General features: G+C 42.3%; 1 pseudogene; it reads right to left on the bottom strand.

Moving 5' to 3' along the window:
* Positions 1 to 7,759: 7,759 nt before the first annotated feature.
* On the bottom strand, positions 7,760 to 9,454 carry LOC134608420 (elongation factor 1-alpha, somatic form-like; annotated as a pseudogene).
* Between the last annotated feature and the right edge of the window lie 6,316 nt (positions 9,455 to 15,770).

The raw sequence follows: 15,770 nt of genomic DNA, 5'->3' as shown, positions 1-15,770 counted from the left end.
GGTGCACTGCAATCTTGCTTGTACTCAATTGCACCTTATTTGATGCAATTTGGCCAGATGGTCTATTTGTTATGATTACCCATTCTTTTCTAACAAAAGTTATTTCCTGATGGTGAACTTTATTGTGGGAAAACCCAACATACTTTAAATAAAATTCAATTTTAAAAAAAGCGAAATAATGGTGGAACGATGATTTGTGATGTTGCATTTGTAATTGAAAACAAATGTTTTTTCATTTTTTTATGTCTGGTAAAAATTTAATATTTGACATTACAAAGAAAAAAACATGTATTTTATTAGGAGAGTGGCTATTTTAAAACGTTTAAACAACATCTGGACAACTACAATTCTCTAAAGTAGAATATTATGTTTAGTCATCCCCTAGTTTCAATGAATATGTATTTGTGAGATGTAAAAAAAACAAAAACAAAGTTTAACACAGGTTAAGGTGATTTTCATTATTTTACTGAATCTTGTAATTTTCAGAGAAGCGACAGGTCCTCTTTAATAATTCTTTATTTATCCTCTGAGTATCAGACATGGACAAGTACATAAACAAACCTCAGGTATGCAGTGGGTCAAATGAGCATCAGGGACAAGACCTAGTTTCCCTTATTATTATTATTCATAGTGAAGTACTTAAAGATGGAGCCACAAGATACTATTGAGAACCAACAACTCTAAGGTGTTGATACATTTCCGTTCACATCCTGCACTTAAAGGAAATTCCACTCTGGAGCCAGAAAGAAAACCGTAACTTAAAGAAAAGCTCAGAGTTGATGAAAGGGCTGTCGTGTACACATTTACGTCTATCTTGATTGCTCCAGATGACTACAAGATGAAGGTTAGATCTGTGGTTGGCGATATTTGGAAACATTTGAAATAAGTCCTATTTAGATTGTCTTGTTATTTAGAAATGCAAGAACGATGACCTGTAAAATGATGGCATGGTCCTAATGTATGGAATGTTTGAAAAGTTGACTTCTATTAGATAATCTTCTCATGTTGCATTTGTTTCTAGACAGTAAATAGTCTAAATAAGAGACTGTGATTGATCATCGTCTATGATCACTGAAACATCTCAAGAGAAAATACAATAATACTTTGGGGGAAAAAAAACAGAAATAAAAGAAAAACATAACATTTTACCTTAGAAATACGTTAACTATTTTAAGTAAATTTGAGACTGATGACTTTTCATATTCACTAAAATTTTAAAACTTCTCACTGTCCTTACTTTAAGTGTCCTATCATATAATAGCTTCACCTCATTATATAATCTTAGTGGTTTGCTGTCTCTACATTCTTTTTTTTTCTGTGATGGGCATTTTGACCCTCTTTCGTTTTTGATTTTCTTTCCTTTTATACAGCTTTGTGCATTATTGTTCCTTCTCTTTAACAATGTTTTTTTTTTCTTGCTCCTATCGTAAGCCCTTCAAATTCCTTACCCCTCTTCATTTCCTACTCTCTATTGTGCTTTTAGTATTTTGACCTCAGTGACTCTTCAAATCTTTCTCGTTCTGGAGCTCTCGATGTTTAATTATTGGAAGATCGTGAAGCATTTAGAGAACATTAGTATAGGATTGGGTATTCTCTCCCATTAGGACTTGGCTACAGCAACTATCTGATAATTCATGAAAAGTTTATATACCCGTGATGTTTCATGTTCATATAACTAAATGATTTCTGGTTATTAGATTTCATCAACTGAATATGAAATTATATTTCCTAGTTTATATAAGATTGCATAGTTTATTTTGCTTAAGTTAACAACTAATTAAAATAAATATCAGATACAGATACTTGAGCACATGCTGATTTACACCAGCTAGTAAAATGCATATTGGCATTGCTTGAAGGAATATGAAGAAAAAAATACATCACAAAGCCAATCAATCTCAATAATTCTGTAAGTGAAAACGTAACAATTGTTACAAATCTTAGTACAGTGATGTTTTCAAGGGTAACAATACATTTTAGAATTTTCCATCTCAGCTAATTTGGCCCTTAGAGAAGGGACCCTATAGTCAACAGAACAACTAAAGCTTAATGTAGTTGTTCTGGTGAGAATAATCATTCTCTGCAGGCATTTTCATGCAAACACTGCCTTTTCAGAGAAAAGGCAGTGTTTACATTGCCAGCTAAGGTCACCTCCAGTGGCCACAGCTCAGATGACCACTGGAGGTGCTTCCTGGGGCAGGGCGGCATAGTAGGCAGCACTGTCATTCAGCGTCTCGATGCTTTGCAAGGAGATGCTGAACTTCCCTCATAGAGATGCATTGACTCAATGGCATTTGGCCCCACCCCATCCCGCCTCCTTGTCCATTTTAGACAATCCATTCCCTATGGGAAAGCATTGTATTGGGTAAAAATCATAAATTCTGATGATGTTACCAAGGAGGCGAAACGGGGCGAGGCCAGTGCCGGCGGACCCAAGCTGCACTGGAAATAAGGTGAGTTTTAACCCCTTCTAAGGAGTTTAAGTGGGGGAAAGCCACCTAAATGGTGGCTTTAACACTATCTGGTCAGGAATACATGTTTGTGTTTCGGACCCCATAGTGTTCCTTTAAGGGGAAAGCTCACTTCTCAGAAAATGACACAAATTAGAGGGACACTCTAGACACAATAACAACGTAATCAAAATAAAGTTGTTATGGTGAGAGGAGGTCACAGGCATTTTCTTACCTTAAAATGTGAAACAGTTAACTAACAGTTTAACTCCAAAAATAAATAAAAAATATGAAAAATATAATTAAATGTATATATCACCTCGTCATACTGCAATAAGATTTCTCTGTGCTGACTGCCAAGGAGAGAACATATGACAATGTTTAAGAAGGAGAGAAGATAAAGGCACCCAGTTACGGGATGAAGAGGTGTAGATATATACATTTAATTTTATTTTTCATATTTATTTTTTATTTATTGGGAATAAGTAAGTAAGGAATTAGAAGTCATTGGAAGTGACAGCTCCTCTATAAAATTATCTTCTTAATTCCCCAAATATACAATATTTGTATTTTTGGTAAATAATTTTTCCAATAGAATATCTGTTTTACATTCCTTGTCTGTTGTGCTTCTGCAACTAGTAAATATACTGTAACAATGAAAACATTTGTCCATCTCAGTGACATTTTAATATTGTTTATTTATTCATTGTGCTTAATTGTTTGGGTATTTTCTTCTTTTAATAATGCTGTTATGGCTTTTATAGCTTGATGGTTAGCTTCATACATAAGTTAGTAAGTAGCTTTTCAAAGCACAATACACATCAGAGTTATTCATTTGTCTTTAGCAGAAGAGTGCAAAAAACTCTACTTCCCAAAAATAAAAATAAAAACACTTAAATGAAGTGCACACTTTCTTTCCTGATTTACCTCCCGCAGTAAGACTTCACCATCATGTTTTAGAGCCGGTTTGCTTATTTTTAGCTGAAAATTATTTAAAATCTTTAGAAAGTTATGCCTAGCCTTACAGAAAATTTAGAAACTATTTCCTTTCTTTTCACAAATAGACTTTTTCACTGCCCCTAGATTTTTATTTTTAGTTCTTTTCCACGAGAGGAAGAAACCTTTCATTTAATATCGTGCAGGTATGTATGACGTTCTCGGGTTTCTTTGCTTATTTTCCGACACTGCAAGAATCCTAACCTACCACAGAGTAGATTGCCAGAATTTGAGAGGATTGTAGCATGTCAGCGTTAATAAGGCTCTCTCTTCAAATCACCTCTGCTGTATGTTTTCAAGACCCAAATATATTTATGCCAAGGGTGTAGGTGACTCCAGATGTGTTCAGCTTCTTGACCTTGTAGATACTTGACCTACGTCGGAGTTAATTACTGAGTCTGCACGTTTTAAGGAAGAATGCTCTCTTTCCAAAGAAGGATTTGCAAAGCCCAAATTTATTTGGTTCAACAAACTCAACTCCAAATGTTTCTACAGCTAAAAAAAAGAAGAAGAAAAACAACCTATCTCTTTCAAACTTGCTGCTAATTACTCATTCCAACCCATAGTGACTGATGTTTTAGACTGTAGTAAATAATGTACAGAAAATATAGTAAGTTAAAGGGTTATCCAGTTCCGTAACCACTACAGGTTGCTGAAGTATTAGTTGATGTTGGGTTCCATAAATATACAGCAACATTTTGGAATTGGGAGGAACACATAGATCATGCATTTCTAAGCAGTTGTGCTGCTGTAAATTTTTTTTAAAAAAATTAAATATATATATGCACCGTTTTTTTATATTACAAACCCAACTCCCACAAAACACATACAATAAACTTTAACAACAGAGTCTTTGGAGATGGTAAAGGGACAGTACATGGATTAATACTATAAAATCACAGAGTAGCGGTCAGTGTGCAAATAAGCTAAAAGCACTATCTCATGTTTTGGAGCAGTTAGGCAAAAACCCATAGATCTCCGCAGCAACAATGGTTACATATATAAATTAACTATTGCACTCTTATAGATGCTCAGTTCTAATCATGGGTAAGTACGGGGTAGGCATATAACACTTGGCAGTTACACAAACGTGGGGGAAGGTCTGATCACTTTCTGTCTCTCTCACTCATGTCAATATTTTGTGACTTGTTAAACATTTAAAACCAAAAACAGTTACTTGTAAAGTTCAACTGCAAATAGCACGGTTATGGAATGCTGTCTATGAAATTCTACTTCGATTGTCAACAAATGTTACCTTAGCAAGATATCTGGACCCTAATTGTTATCTTTATATCTTCTTTCTTCTTTTCTTCTCACCCTATCTTTTCTATATCCTTTTTCTCTATTTTAAATTAATTCAATAACGTTTACGGTTCACAAGTAGTGATGTCGGTTCACTGACGAATAGTTCCTGGCGAACATAGCTTGTTCGCGTTCGCCACGGATGGCGAACATATGCGATGTTCGGTCCGCCCCTTATTCGTCATCATTGAGTAAACTTTGACGCTGTACCTCACAGTCAGCAGACACATTCCAGCCACTCAGCAGCAGGCCCTCCCTCCCAGACCCTCCCACCTCCTAGACAGCATACAATTTAGATTAATTCTGAAGCAGCATTCTTCTTTTTTTTTTTTTTTTTTTTTTTTTAGACAGAAGTGTGTTATATTTGAGCATGCTAGGCTTAACGTGTGTATATCATGGCTAGTTGCACTGAAGGTATGAGTATATAGCAGTACATTGTTGTGAAAGATGGCTGTCATGTTTAGGGTGTAGCTTGCACGTTATCAACTGTGTATTTTTATCAGCAGCTCCACCTCTAGTTATAAATCAAGTGTGAGTCGCCCCATGAGATGAGACTAGTGAATAACATAATACATGAACGGTTAAGGTAAAGGCATGTAAGGAACTACGTCAATAAACTCTTTAGGAGGTGAAATAATGACATGTTTAAACGCTTGCTACTTTACGATTAGTTAATGTGCAGAGAGCAGTTCATGTGATCAAAGGCATGGTGTGGAGGATCAGCTATAGTGGGACATGCTTGGCAGGCTGCTGTTTACTGCTTGTGCTCATCAGATCCCTTCTGGGTGCCAGGTGCAGACCCTGGGAGTCCCTGATACCTGGAACAACAGAGGCAAGTCTCTGGCTGAGTGTCGGGCTCGCGGCTTGAGGTGGTGGAAGCTTGTTTTGTCGGGTGGTCGGATCTGTCCCGGTGGTGCTTCACGTCCGGTGCGGGATTGTGGTGGCTTAAGGTGGAGGCGAGTGCTTGACATGGTGCAGGCTCTGACTTTCTGTTTGTGCCTCCGGTCCCGTCTTCGACACCTTTTGCGTTGGTGGATTTTAATGGGGACTGCTTCGCTTAGCTGTGGTGGAGCTTGTTGGGGCTGTGGTGGAGCTTGTTGGGGCTTCCTGCTTGTTATTTGCTTTCAAAATTGATTACAGAGTCTGTCCAGCTTAAACTCAATATCCTGCCATGCTTTGCTGGTACCAGGAGGACACGCGGCTGCCGCCATATTGGTGGGTCACAGATGAGTATGTCAGCCTGGGCGGCTGTGCTCTGTGTGTCCATTAGCTCCAGACAGTCTCTCAGGGGTGGACCGGGATAACCCCCACCGGTCCGAGGGGGGGGTAATGGAGCTCCTGCCGGGAAGTAGCTGCTCCTGGGCATCCCAGGATCAGGAGATCGTCCGCCTCTCCCGCCCGGTGAGCACCAGGCCACACTTGCCACGCGGAGGTAAGTAAGACTCTGTCGAGTTGCTGAACACTATTAAGCATGTCGGGTCGGTCAGGTAGGAGTAACATTGCTGCGTCATCCCCTTCTGGGGTGAAATTCGCTTGTTAATAGCTGCTTAAAGTGAGATATTGAGGGAGCTCACACGAAGTGCGTCTTTTCTCCATGACAGCTAGGCCCTGCCCCCCGGAAGCTGCATTCTTAGTGAGAGGAGGGACAGTGTAGCTGCTGCTGATTTAATAGGGAAATCGATAGCTAGGCTAGTGTATTCAGTGTCCACTACAGTCCTGAAGGAATCATCTGATCTCTGCTGTAAGGACAGCACCCCCAAAAAGCCCTTTTTAGGGCTAGAACATCAGTCTGCTTTTTTGGTTTGTTTTTTTCTGTGTAATCTAATTGCAGTTGCCTGCCTGCCAGCGTGTGTGTCAGGCTCACAGCGTATACTGTGCCCACTTGCCCAGTGCCACCACTCATATCTGGTGTCACAATAGCTTGCATTTAAAAAAATAAAAAAAAAAAAGTTTTGACTGTAATATAATAGTAGTCAGTTGCCTTCACACGTGTGCCTTTCAGGGCCTGCCAGGGCACAGTGTCACACCATTGCAACTCATATCTGGTGTAACAGTAGTGTACATTTTAAAAAAAAAATACAGGGGGCTTGTTGCCACCTTTCGGGGACCCTTGGTGTTGTACGTGGCTGGGTGGAGGAAGAGACCTTCAATGACATCAGTGAGGACAAGGAACGGGACATGGCTAGCTTGGTATCCAACCTTGTGCAAATGGGGAGTTTGCGGTTGTGCAAATGGACTGTTTGCGGTTGTTTGCGGTGCGTTAAACGGGGAGTTTGGTCTGTCACTGTGAAGCGGGCGTAACCCTTACACTACCTGATCGATACAACATCATACCTAATGTTTTAAAGCACGTTATTGCAAACAATTTAGGAATGTTAGGTGATTTATGCCCTTTATGAATTAAAACCAGACTCTGCATCAACGATGTAATTTTCCATGGGAGTTTTGCCATGGATCCCCCTCCGGCATGCCACAGTCCAGGTGTTAGTCCCCTTGAAACAACTTTTCCATCACTATTGTGGCCAGAAAGAGTCCCTGTGGGTTTTAAAATTCGCCTGCCTATTGAAGTCTATGGCGGTTCGCCCGGTTCGTGAAAATTTGCGGAAGTTCGCGTTCGCTGTTTGCGAACGGAAAATTTTATGTTCGCGACATCACTATTCACAAGACATTGACATCATAGAAATTTTTCAACACTATCAAAACATAATGTAAATGGCATAGTATTAAATGTTAAACGACAATACAAAGGCCTGAATAATGATATATATTTGTTTAGATGTTACCTGTCCACCTATGAAACCAGGACTTTGATTCTACTTACTCTGCGCTCAAGGAGAATAAATGGTAAAAAGAATAAGAAAAACAACATATTTAGACTGATTCAGCTCTTCTAGGCAAGTTCCTCCACCGGATAACTAATTATGAAATGGTTGTCTACCAAGTCTCTGAAATAAATGCTAATATATAAATATATATATATATATATATATTTATATATATATATATATATATTTATTTTCTCATTAACTTTGTTTAATGGTCTCAAATTTGGTGACAGATTTTGGTCAAGTTGTTTCCATTTAAAAGTTACTGATTTAAAACACTAATAACTTAAAAACTGCCACAAACAAAATGGTCCACAAACATTCCTTTCCTTCTGAAGCTTTTACGATGCATTGTTATCATTAACCAGTCTTTTACTATTAAACTTAAATGGCCAATTGGTACAAACAGTTCAGAGACCAATCTTCCACCGCTGGTTAAGACTGAGGTGGTTTGTGATTTGTGCAAGATTCATTTGGTTTTCTGGGCTGATTTTGTGACTTTGCCAGATCCAGCAGCTTTCTTCTCAACAGCCTTGATGACACCAACAGCAACAGTCTGTCTCATGTCACGCACAGCAAAACGACCAAGTGGAGGATAGTCAGTGAAGCTCTCAACGCACATAGGTTTGCCTGGAACCATTTCAATGATGGCTGCATCACCAGACTTGAGGAACTTGGGTAAGTGTTCCAGTTTCTTACCAGAATGATGATCAATCTTTTCCTTCAACTCAGCGAACTTGCAGGCGATGTGGGCTGTGTGACAATCCAACACAGGGGCATATCCAGCACCAATTTGACCTGGGTGGTTAAGGATGATTACCTGTGCAGTAAATCCACCAGCATCAAGAGGAGGGTCATTTTTGCTGTCACCAGCAATATTGCCACGACGGATGTCCTTGTCGGAGACGTTTTTTACGTTGAAACCAACGTTGTCACCAGGAAAAGTCTCAGTCAGAGCCTCATGATGCATTTCCACAGACTTCACTTCAGTTGTTACATTGACTGGGGCAAATGTAACCACCATGCCTGGTTTAAGAACTCCAGTTTCCACATGACCTACAGGTACTGTGCCAATACCACCTATCTTGTACACATCCTGAAGTGGCAGACGGAGGGGTTTGTCTGTGGAACAGCTTGGTGGCAAAATGCTATCAAGAGCTTCAAGCAGAGTAGTTCCACTGCTATTTCCTTCCTTCCTGGTGATCTTCCATCCCTTGAACCAAGGCATATTGGAGCTGGGCTCAAGCATATTGTCACCATTCCAGCCAGAAATGGGTACAAAGGCAACGGTGTCTGGGTTGTAACCAATCTTCTTGATGTATGTGCTGACTTCCTTGCAAATTTCCTCGTATCTCTTTTGGCTGTATGGTGGCTCAGTGGAATCCATTTTGTTGACACCAACAATGAGCTGCTTTACACCAAGAGTGTAAGCCAATAGAGCATGCTCACGGGTTTGTCCATTCTTTGAGATACCAGCTTCAAACTCTCCTACACCAGCAGCAACGATCAAGACTGCACAGTCAGCCTGAGAGGTACCAGTGATCATGTTTTGATGAAATCTCTGTGACCAGGAGCATCAATGATGGTAACATGGTATTTGCTGGTCTCAAATTTCCACAGGGAAATGTCAATGGTAAGATCACGCTCACGCTCAGCCTTCAGCTTATACTGAACCCAGGCATACTTGAAGGAACCTTTTCCCATCTCAGCAGCTTTCTTTTAGAATTTCACGATGGTTCTCTTATCGATACCACCACATTTGTAGATCAGACGTCCAGTTGTTGTGGATTTTCCAGAATCTACGTGTCCAATGACAACGATGTTGATATGAGTCTTTTCCTTTCCCATTGTGGATTAGTAGATGTTTAACAATGGGACACTTTGAAAATCGGCTGCAGATCGGCTGAGGAAGAGCAATATATATTTTTGATACCGTAATTAGTTAATGTATATAACAGAGTCCTTGTTACAGCCCTTCCTTTAAAGTGAACTTGTAATGGAAAAAATTACTTATCTTAAATCGCTTCCATATACATTGAATATACCATATATTATAAAGATACATTGTGTTTTCAATGTAAAATATAAAGATTTACTCACTTTTCCTCCATGAGGTCGGCAGCCCGACTTCCTGGAAAGGAGTGACATCACATCACTATGTTTCTATTTGTCCTCCGGGAGGCATAACCACCTAGCAAAGCTAGGTGCGGCAGCCTCCCGGAGTCAAATGCCAGAGCTGAAAAGGCTCGTGCTGTGCATCTGCACAGCAACAGCCTTTCAGCCAATCAGGTAATCAGGAGAGCCGTGCTGAGCGCGGGAATCCTGATTGCCTCAGATTTTTAAAATGGCATCATTGATGGAGGACTCTATTTCTGTGTCTGCCACATATTTAGTGGATGCCTCTCTTAAAGGAAGCCCCATCAATGTTAGAAAGCTCCATAAGAGAGCTTTCCTTGCCAGGGATCTATCCTCTTCATCTTCTGAGGAGGATTTGGTCCCAGTTTTAAATAAAAAGAATAAAGGAAGGCGTCTGGTCTCTTCTGCCAGTTCCTCGTCTGAGGAAAACTTCTCTGCTCCTCCTTCCCCTCATACTTGTTTGAGTAAGCATAAAATTAAGGGGACAGGACCCCAAAAAAGGAATAGCGTGTTTCCCTCATTTGAGCACCAGAAACACCTTCCAGAGAAAAAGGACAAATCTCGTTGGAGGCTAGATAGTCCCTCTCCTTCCTCTTCTAGAGCGTTCGCTCACTCTTCCTCCCAAAGCCATTCCAGTTCCAGATACGGCTCTCCAGAAATAGACTGGGAATCCGAGGAAGTGGTAAGTTCAGCAACTTCCACTGAGCGAGGGAAGCTATGCAATGTTCAGATGGCCAGCGTAAGTCTCCTAGGAAAGACTCTCCCATCAAAATTATTTCACTCCAGATGGGCTATGGAGCACGATTCTGAGGTTAGAGATTTTGCTAAACTAGCCTTCAGATCCCCCTTGGTTAAGGAGGATGACCTTATCCTCAGGAACCACATTGGTATCCTGGACATTCAGGCTTTAATGGCCCCAGAGGTAGACATTGTTATCTATCAGAGGGAGCAGCATATCCTCTGATCCCACAGACCAGACTTTTTGCAATATACAGTTCAAAATTGCTGATGCTGTGGGCCCACTATTACCGATGCTGGATAAGGCAGAAAAAGAAGGCAATGCTCAGAAACCTTCTGCTTCATCTCTGTTGGCATCTAAGATGGCTCTTTTAACAGCATCTGGCAGGGCAGTGCTAATTATTGGCCAATCCTTTAATTACATATCAAACATCCGCAGATCCCGATGGCTCCATGCAGCAGGTCTAGCCCCCAAATCGCATGAGTTCCCAAATTTGGAGGATTCTTACCTATTCGGTCCCTCGTTCATTCAGGAAGTTAAAGGCCGTTACAAGGCAAGGAGATCCTTTTCAGAACTCAAGAAGTCCGTCCCTGACTACAAAAAGCCCTTTCGGACAGAGGATCGTCCCTATAGGGTTGCTGGAGCATCCCGAGAAGCCTCTCACCAGGCCCAGTACCGCCACTACAGTGGAAGAAACAAGCTCCCAGGTGGTGGCAGAGGAGTGCATTCCAAAGGCTGTTCAGCTTCCAAAAGAAAACCCATGCATTCAAGTAAGTGTGCCTCCTCATATGCCACTAAATTGGAAGGATATTTCCTCAGACAAGTGGGTTCTAAAGATTTTTCAAAGGGGTTTACAACTCCCCCTTTTAAGGTTCCCAGTCCAGAAATTTGCATCCCAAAAAGAGATGAATCCAGTGCTAGATGCCTCCCTTTCCTTAGCTTTAAGTCAAGGGAAGATAGAGTTGGCAGACATGTCTATTACAGGATGGGTCAGCCCATTGTTCCCAATCCCAAAATCAGACGGTTCCTGTAGACCGGTCCTAAACGTGAGGTCTCTGAACGCTTTCATCAAAAGGAAAAGGTTCAGGATGGAGGGTTTATCAGATCTTCCAGGCTTAGAACAGAAAGCTTTTTTCTGCATAAAGTTAGACCTAAAAGATGCCTACCATTCAGTCCCCATAGCCAAGAAACACAGGCGTTTTACTCAGGTTTCAGTGGAAAGGAAAAGTGTGGCAGTGGACCGTTATGGTGCTTGGCCTATCCAGCGCACCATACACATTCTCCAGAATTATGAAATCAGTGATAGCTCATGTCAGACTAAAAGGTTTCATGTGTCTGTACTATCTAGACGACATCCAGCTCATGCACCCAGATGGGGAAGCCCTTGCTTCTCAAAGGGATTACCTTGCTTCCCTTTTACAAGACCTAGGATTTGTAGTAAATTTACAGAAATCAGTCCTAATTCCCACTCAAAGCATCCTCTTTCTGGGTTTCATACAGAACACCAGGACTATGTCTCTAGGAATCCCTCAAGACAAATGGAACAAATTACTGGTACATCTGAACTCTTCTCCCAGGCACCAGAGTTGGTCCCTGAGAGACCTAGCAAAGATTATCAGGAAATTAATAGCTTTAACACCAGCATACAACAATTTCCCCTTACTTTGCAGAAGAAGTCAGCTGTTTTTAGGGAATCGACTAAGACAGGGCGGCCATTGGGAATCAAATTTTTTTTCTCCCCAAGAAGGTCAGAGAAGAATTGAAGTCCATTCTGGAGTTAGAAATTCCACTTCCTCGTCATCTGTTAGAGCAGCCTGTGGCAGTCACTCTGACGTCAGATGCCTCAAGTCACGGTTGGGGTGCGTTTACAGCCCAGAACGCCATAAGAGGAATTTGGTCAGACCAAGAGAGTAACCTCCATATAAACATCTTGGAGTTATGAGCTATAAAATTAGCTCTCCAGGGCCTAGTTCCTCTAAACCAGTTACCGACGTCGGTAAAAGTCCAATCTGACAACAGGACAGCGGTGGCTTATATAAACCACAGAGGGGGCACAAGATCAAGGGGTCTTTGTTTAGAGGCTCTAGATCTTTGGTCTTGTATCCCTTGATCCATCAGTTAGTCAAGGGAACCAAAATCCCATTGGGCATGACAGTGGACTGCTTTCAGGGAACCAGCGATCTTCTGCTCAAGCTCCTGCAGCTGATGTGGATCGCAGCCCTGGTAGGCTGTTAACACATCCCCTTTTATCGGATCAGGTCTTGGATATTATTAACTCTTCTTTAAGACGTAGAACTAGGGTAAGTTATAGAAAGATGATCAAGGAATTCAAAGAATGGGAGGTTTCTTTTCTGTCTAACACACAGGGATCTGATACCGTTCCATTGGCTTTAGAATTTCTTACCCTTAAGTTCCATTCTGGTTTATCTGTCAGTTCAATCAAGACCTATGGATCTTCTTTAACCCCTTAAGGACCAAACTTCTGGAATAAAAGGGAATCATGACATGTCACACATGTCATGTGTCCTTAAGGGGTTAAACCTGATCCCCAACCTCACTCAGGATGCCCTGTATTTGAGATTACTAAAAGGGTTATCCATCTGCCGCCCATATACCCCACGCTACACATCTACTTGGGATGTAGATGTCTTATTAAATTTCCTAAAGTCTTTGGATAATGCTAAAATTCATTTAAGATGGACTGCTATTAAGTTGTCTTCTCTGCTGTCCTTGGCCCTGGCAGCTAGACGAGCAGAGTTAACTCAAATCCATATTTCAGATCCTTGGTTGTCCAGGATCCCGGGAGGTTTCCATATTATACTAAAAGGCAGTCAAAAAACCATGACATTTTTCTCCTGGTCTGGTACAATTGGACTTGGTCCAAGATCCTTCCGAACCAGGCTTATGTTTAGTCAGTTTGTTACAATCGTACCTTCAACTTTCTGCTGTATTTAGAAATGATATCAGTCAATTATTCATTACATCAAGGAATCCCTTTCGTCCAGCCGAGGTTAATACAATTATAGGCTGGATACTTTCCACCATGTCTTCGGCTGGTATTGATGTTTCTGTGTTCAAAAGCCATTCAATTAGGGAAGCCTCGGCTACTAAAGCAGCAGGAAAGGGCCTACCTCTCCCTACTATCTTGAAAGCTGCGAGATGGTTGTCCAGTAAAACCTTTGTTAGATTTTACTGGAGGCCATCAGAAGTTGAATGCCTTCAGTTTCTTAGGACCACCACCAGGTGTGTGCTATTCTACCCACTAGCTTTGCTAGGTGGTTATGCCTCCCGGAGGACAAATCAGAGTTTGCAGGAATCTATGATCTGCAAACTGTCTTAGGGATGAGCATAACCACCTAGCAATAGCGCCCGTCCCACCCTCCTCCAAGTTAAGGGTTTTGCCTGCTGGTGGTAGTTTGTTTTTCTAAAACATAAGGTTATCTGGTGCTTATTCAGCCTTTTGTGCTGTGACATCACCCTTATACGCTGTGTAAAGCATACTTTTTAATTTATTTTGCAAATGCTGCATCCTTTCCGACTTGTTGTAATTTGGTAACATTTCCGCCACTTTCAGCTTATACCGGGGGTCTAGTAGCGTGGACACCCAGTACAGGTCGTTCTCCTTCAGCCTTTTTATACGAGGGTCCCTCAACAGGCACGACAGCATGAAAGACCCCATTTGCACAAGGTTGGATGCCGAGCTACTCATTTCCCGTTCCTCCTCCTCAGTGAGCTCAATGAAGGTATGTTCTTCCCCCCGCCACGTACAACACCACAGGTACCAGATAGGTGACAACGAGCACCCTGGGATGCCTGTTGTGGTTAGTCTTCCTCCTCCTCTTCAAAGCCACATTCCTCCTCTGACTCCTCTTCCTCACAATCCTCTTCCAGCGTTGCCGCAGGTCCAGCAATCGATGCTGATAAGGCTGTTTCTGGTGGTGATGGTGACCACAACTCTTCCTCTTCCTGCTCATCTACGGCCTGATCCAGCACTCTTCACAGGGCATGCTCCAGGAAGAAAACAAATGGTATGATGTCGCTGATGGTGCCTTCGGTGCGACTGACTAGGTTTGTCACCTCCTCAAAAGGACGCATGAGCCTACAGGCATTGCGCATGAGCGTCCAGTAACGTGGCAAAAAAATTCCCAGCTCCCCAGAGGCTGTCCTAGCACCCTGGTCATACAAATATTCATTAACGGCTTTTTCTTGATGGAGCAGGCGGTCGAACATTAGTAGTGTTGAATTCCAACGTGTCAGGCTGTCGCAAATCAAGCACCTCACTGGCATGTTGTTTCGCCGCTGGATATCTGAAAAGTGTGCCATGGCCATGTAGGAACGCCTGAAATGGCCACACACCTTCCTGGCCTGCATGGCACATGTGTCAACTTGCCCAACTTCAATGCCGCCAACAAATTTGTTCCGTTGTCACAAACCACTTTGCCGATATCCAGTTGCTGCAGAGTCAGCCACTTTTCCACCTGTGCATTCAGGGCGGACAGGAGTGCTTGTCCGGTGTGACTCTCTGCTTTCAAGCAAGTCAAACCCAAGACGGCGTGATACTGCCGTATCCGGGATGTGGAATAGTACCTGGGGAGCTGGGGGGTGCCGTTGATGTGGAGCAAGACGCAGCAGCAGAAGAGGACTCAGCTGAGGAGGTTATGGAAGAGGATGGAGTAGGAGGAGTAGAGGAGGTGGTAGCAGGCCTGCCTGCAAGTCGTGGCGGTGTCACCAACTCCTCTGCAGAGCCACGCATTCCATGCTTGGCAGCCGTCAGCAGGTTTACCCAATGCGCAGTTTAGGTGATATACCTGCCCTGACCATGCTTTGCAGACCAGGTATCAGTGGTCAGATGGACCCTTGCCCCAACACTGTGTGCCAGACATGCCATTACTACCTTTTGCACAATCGAGTACAGGTTGGGGATTGCCTTTTGTGCACAGAAATTTCGTCCGGGTACCTTCCACTGCGGTATCCCAATAGCCACAAATTTTTTGAACGCCTCAGACTCCACCAGCTTGTATGGTAAAAGCTGGCGGGCTAATAGTTCAGACAAGCCAGCTGTCAGACGCTGGGCAAGGGGGTGACTTTCTGACATTGGCTTCTTACGCTCAAACATGTCCTTGACATACACCTGACTGTGGGCAGATGAGCGGGAACTGCTCAAGGTGAGAGACGGAGTGGCGGATGGTTGAGAGGGGGCAAGGAGGACAGCAGTGGTTGACGTGGCTGAAGATGCTGGACCAGGAGGATGATGGCAGCTTTGAGTTTGTGTGCTGCTTGTACTCATGTGTTAATCCCATAGGCGTTTGTGATGTGCGATCA

Source organism: Pelobates fuscus, chromosome 4, assembly GCF_036172605.1.
Source record: "Pelobates fuscus isolate aPelFus1 chromosome 4, aPelFus1.pri, whole genome shotgun sequence".
Lineage (NCBI taxonomy): Eukaryota > Metazoa > Chordata > Amphibia > Anura > Pelobatidae > Pelobates > Pelobates fuscus.
This window is presented reverse-complemented; position numbering and strand designations above follow the sequence as displayed.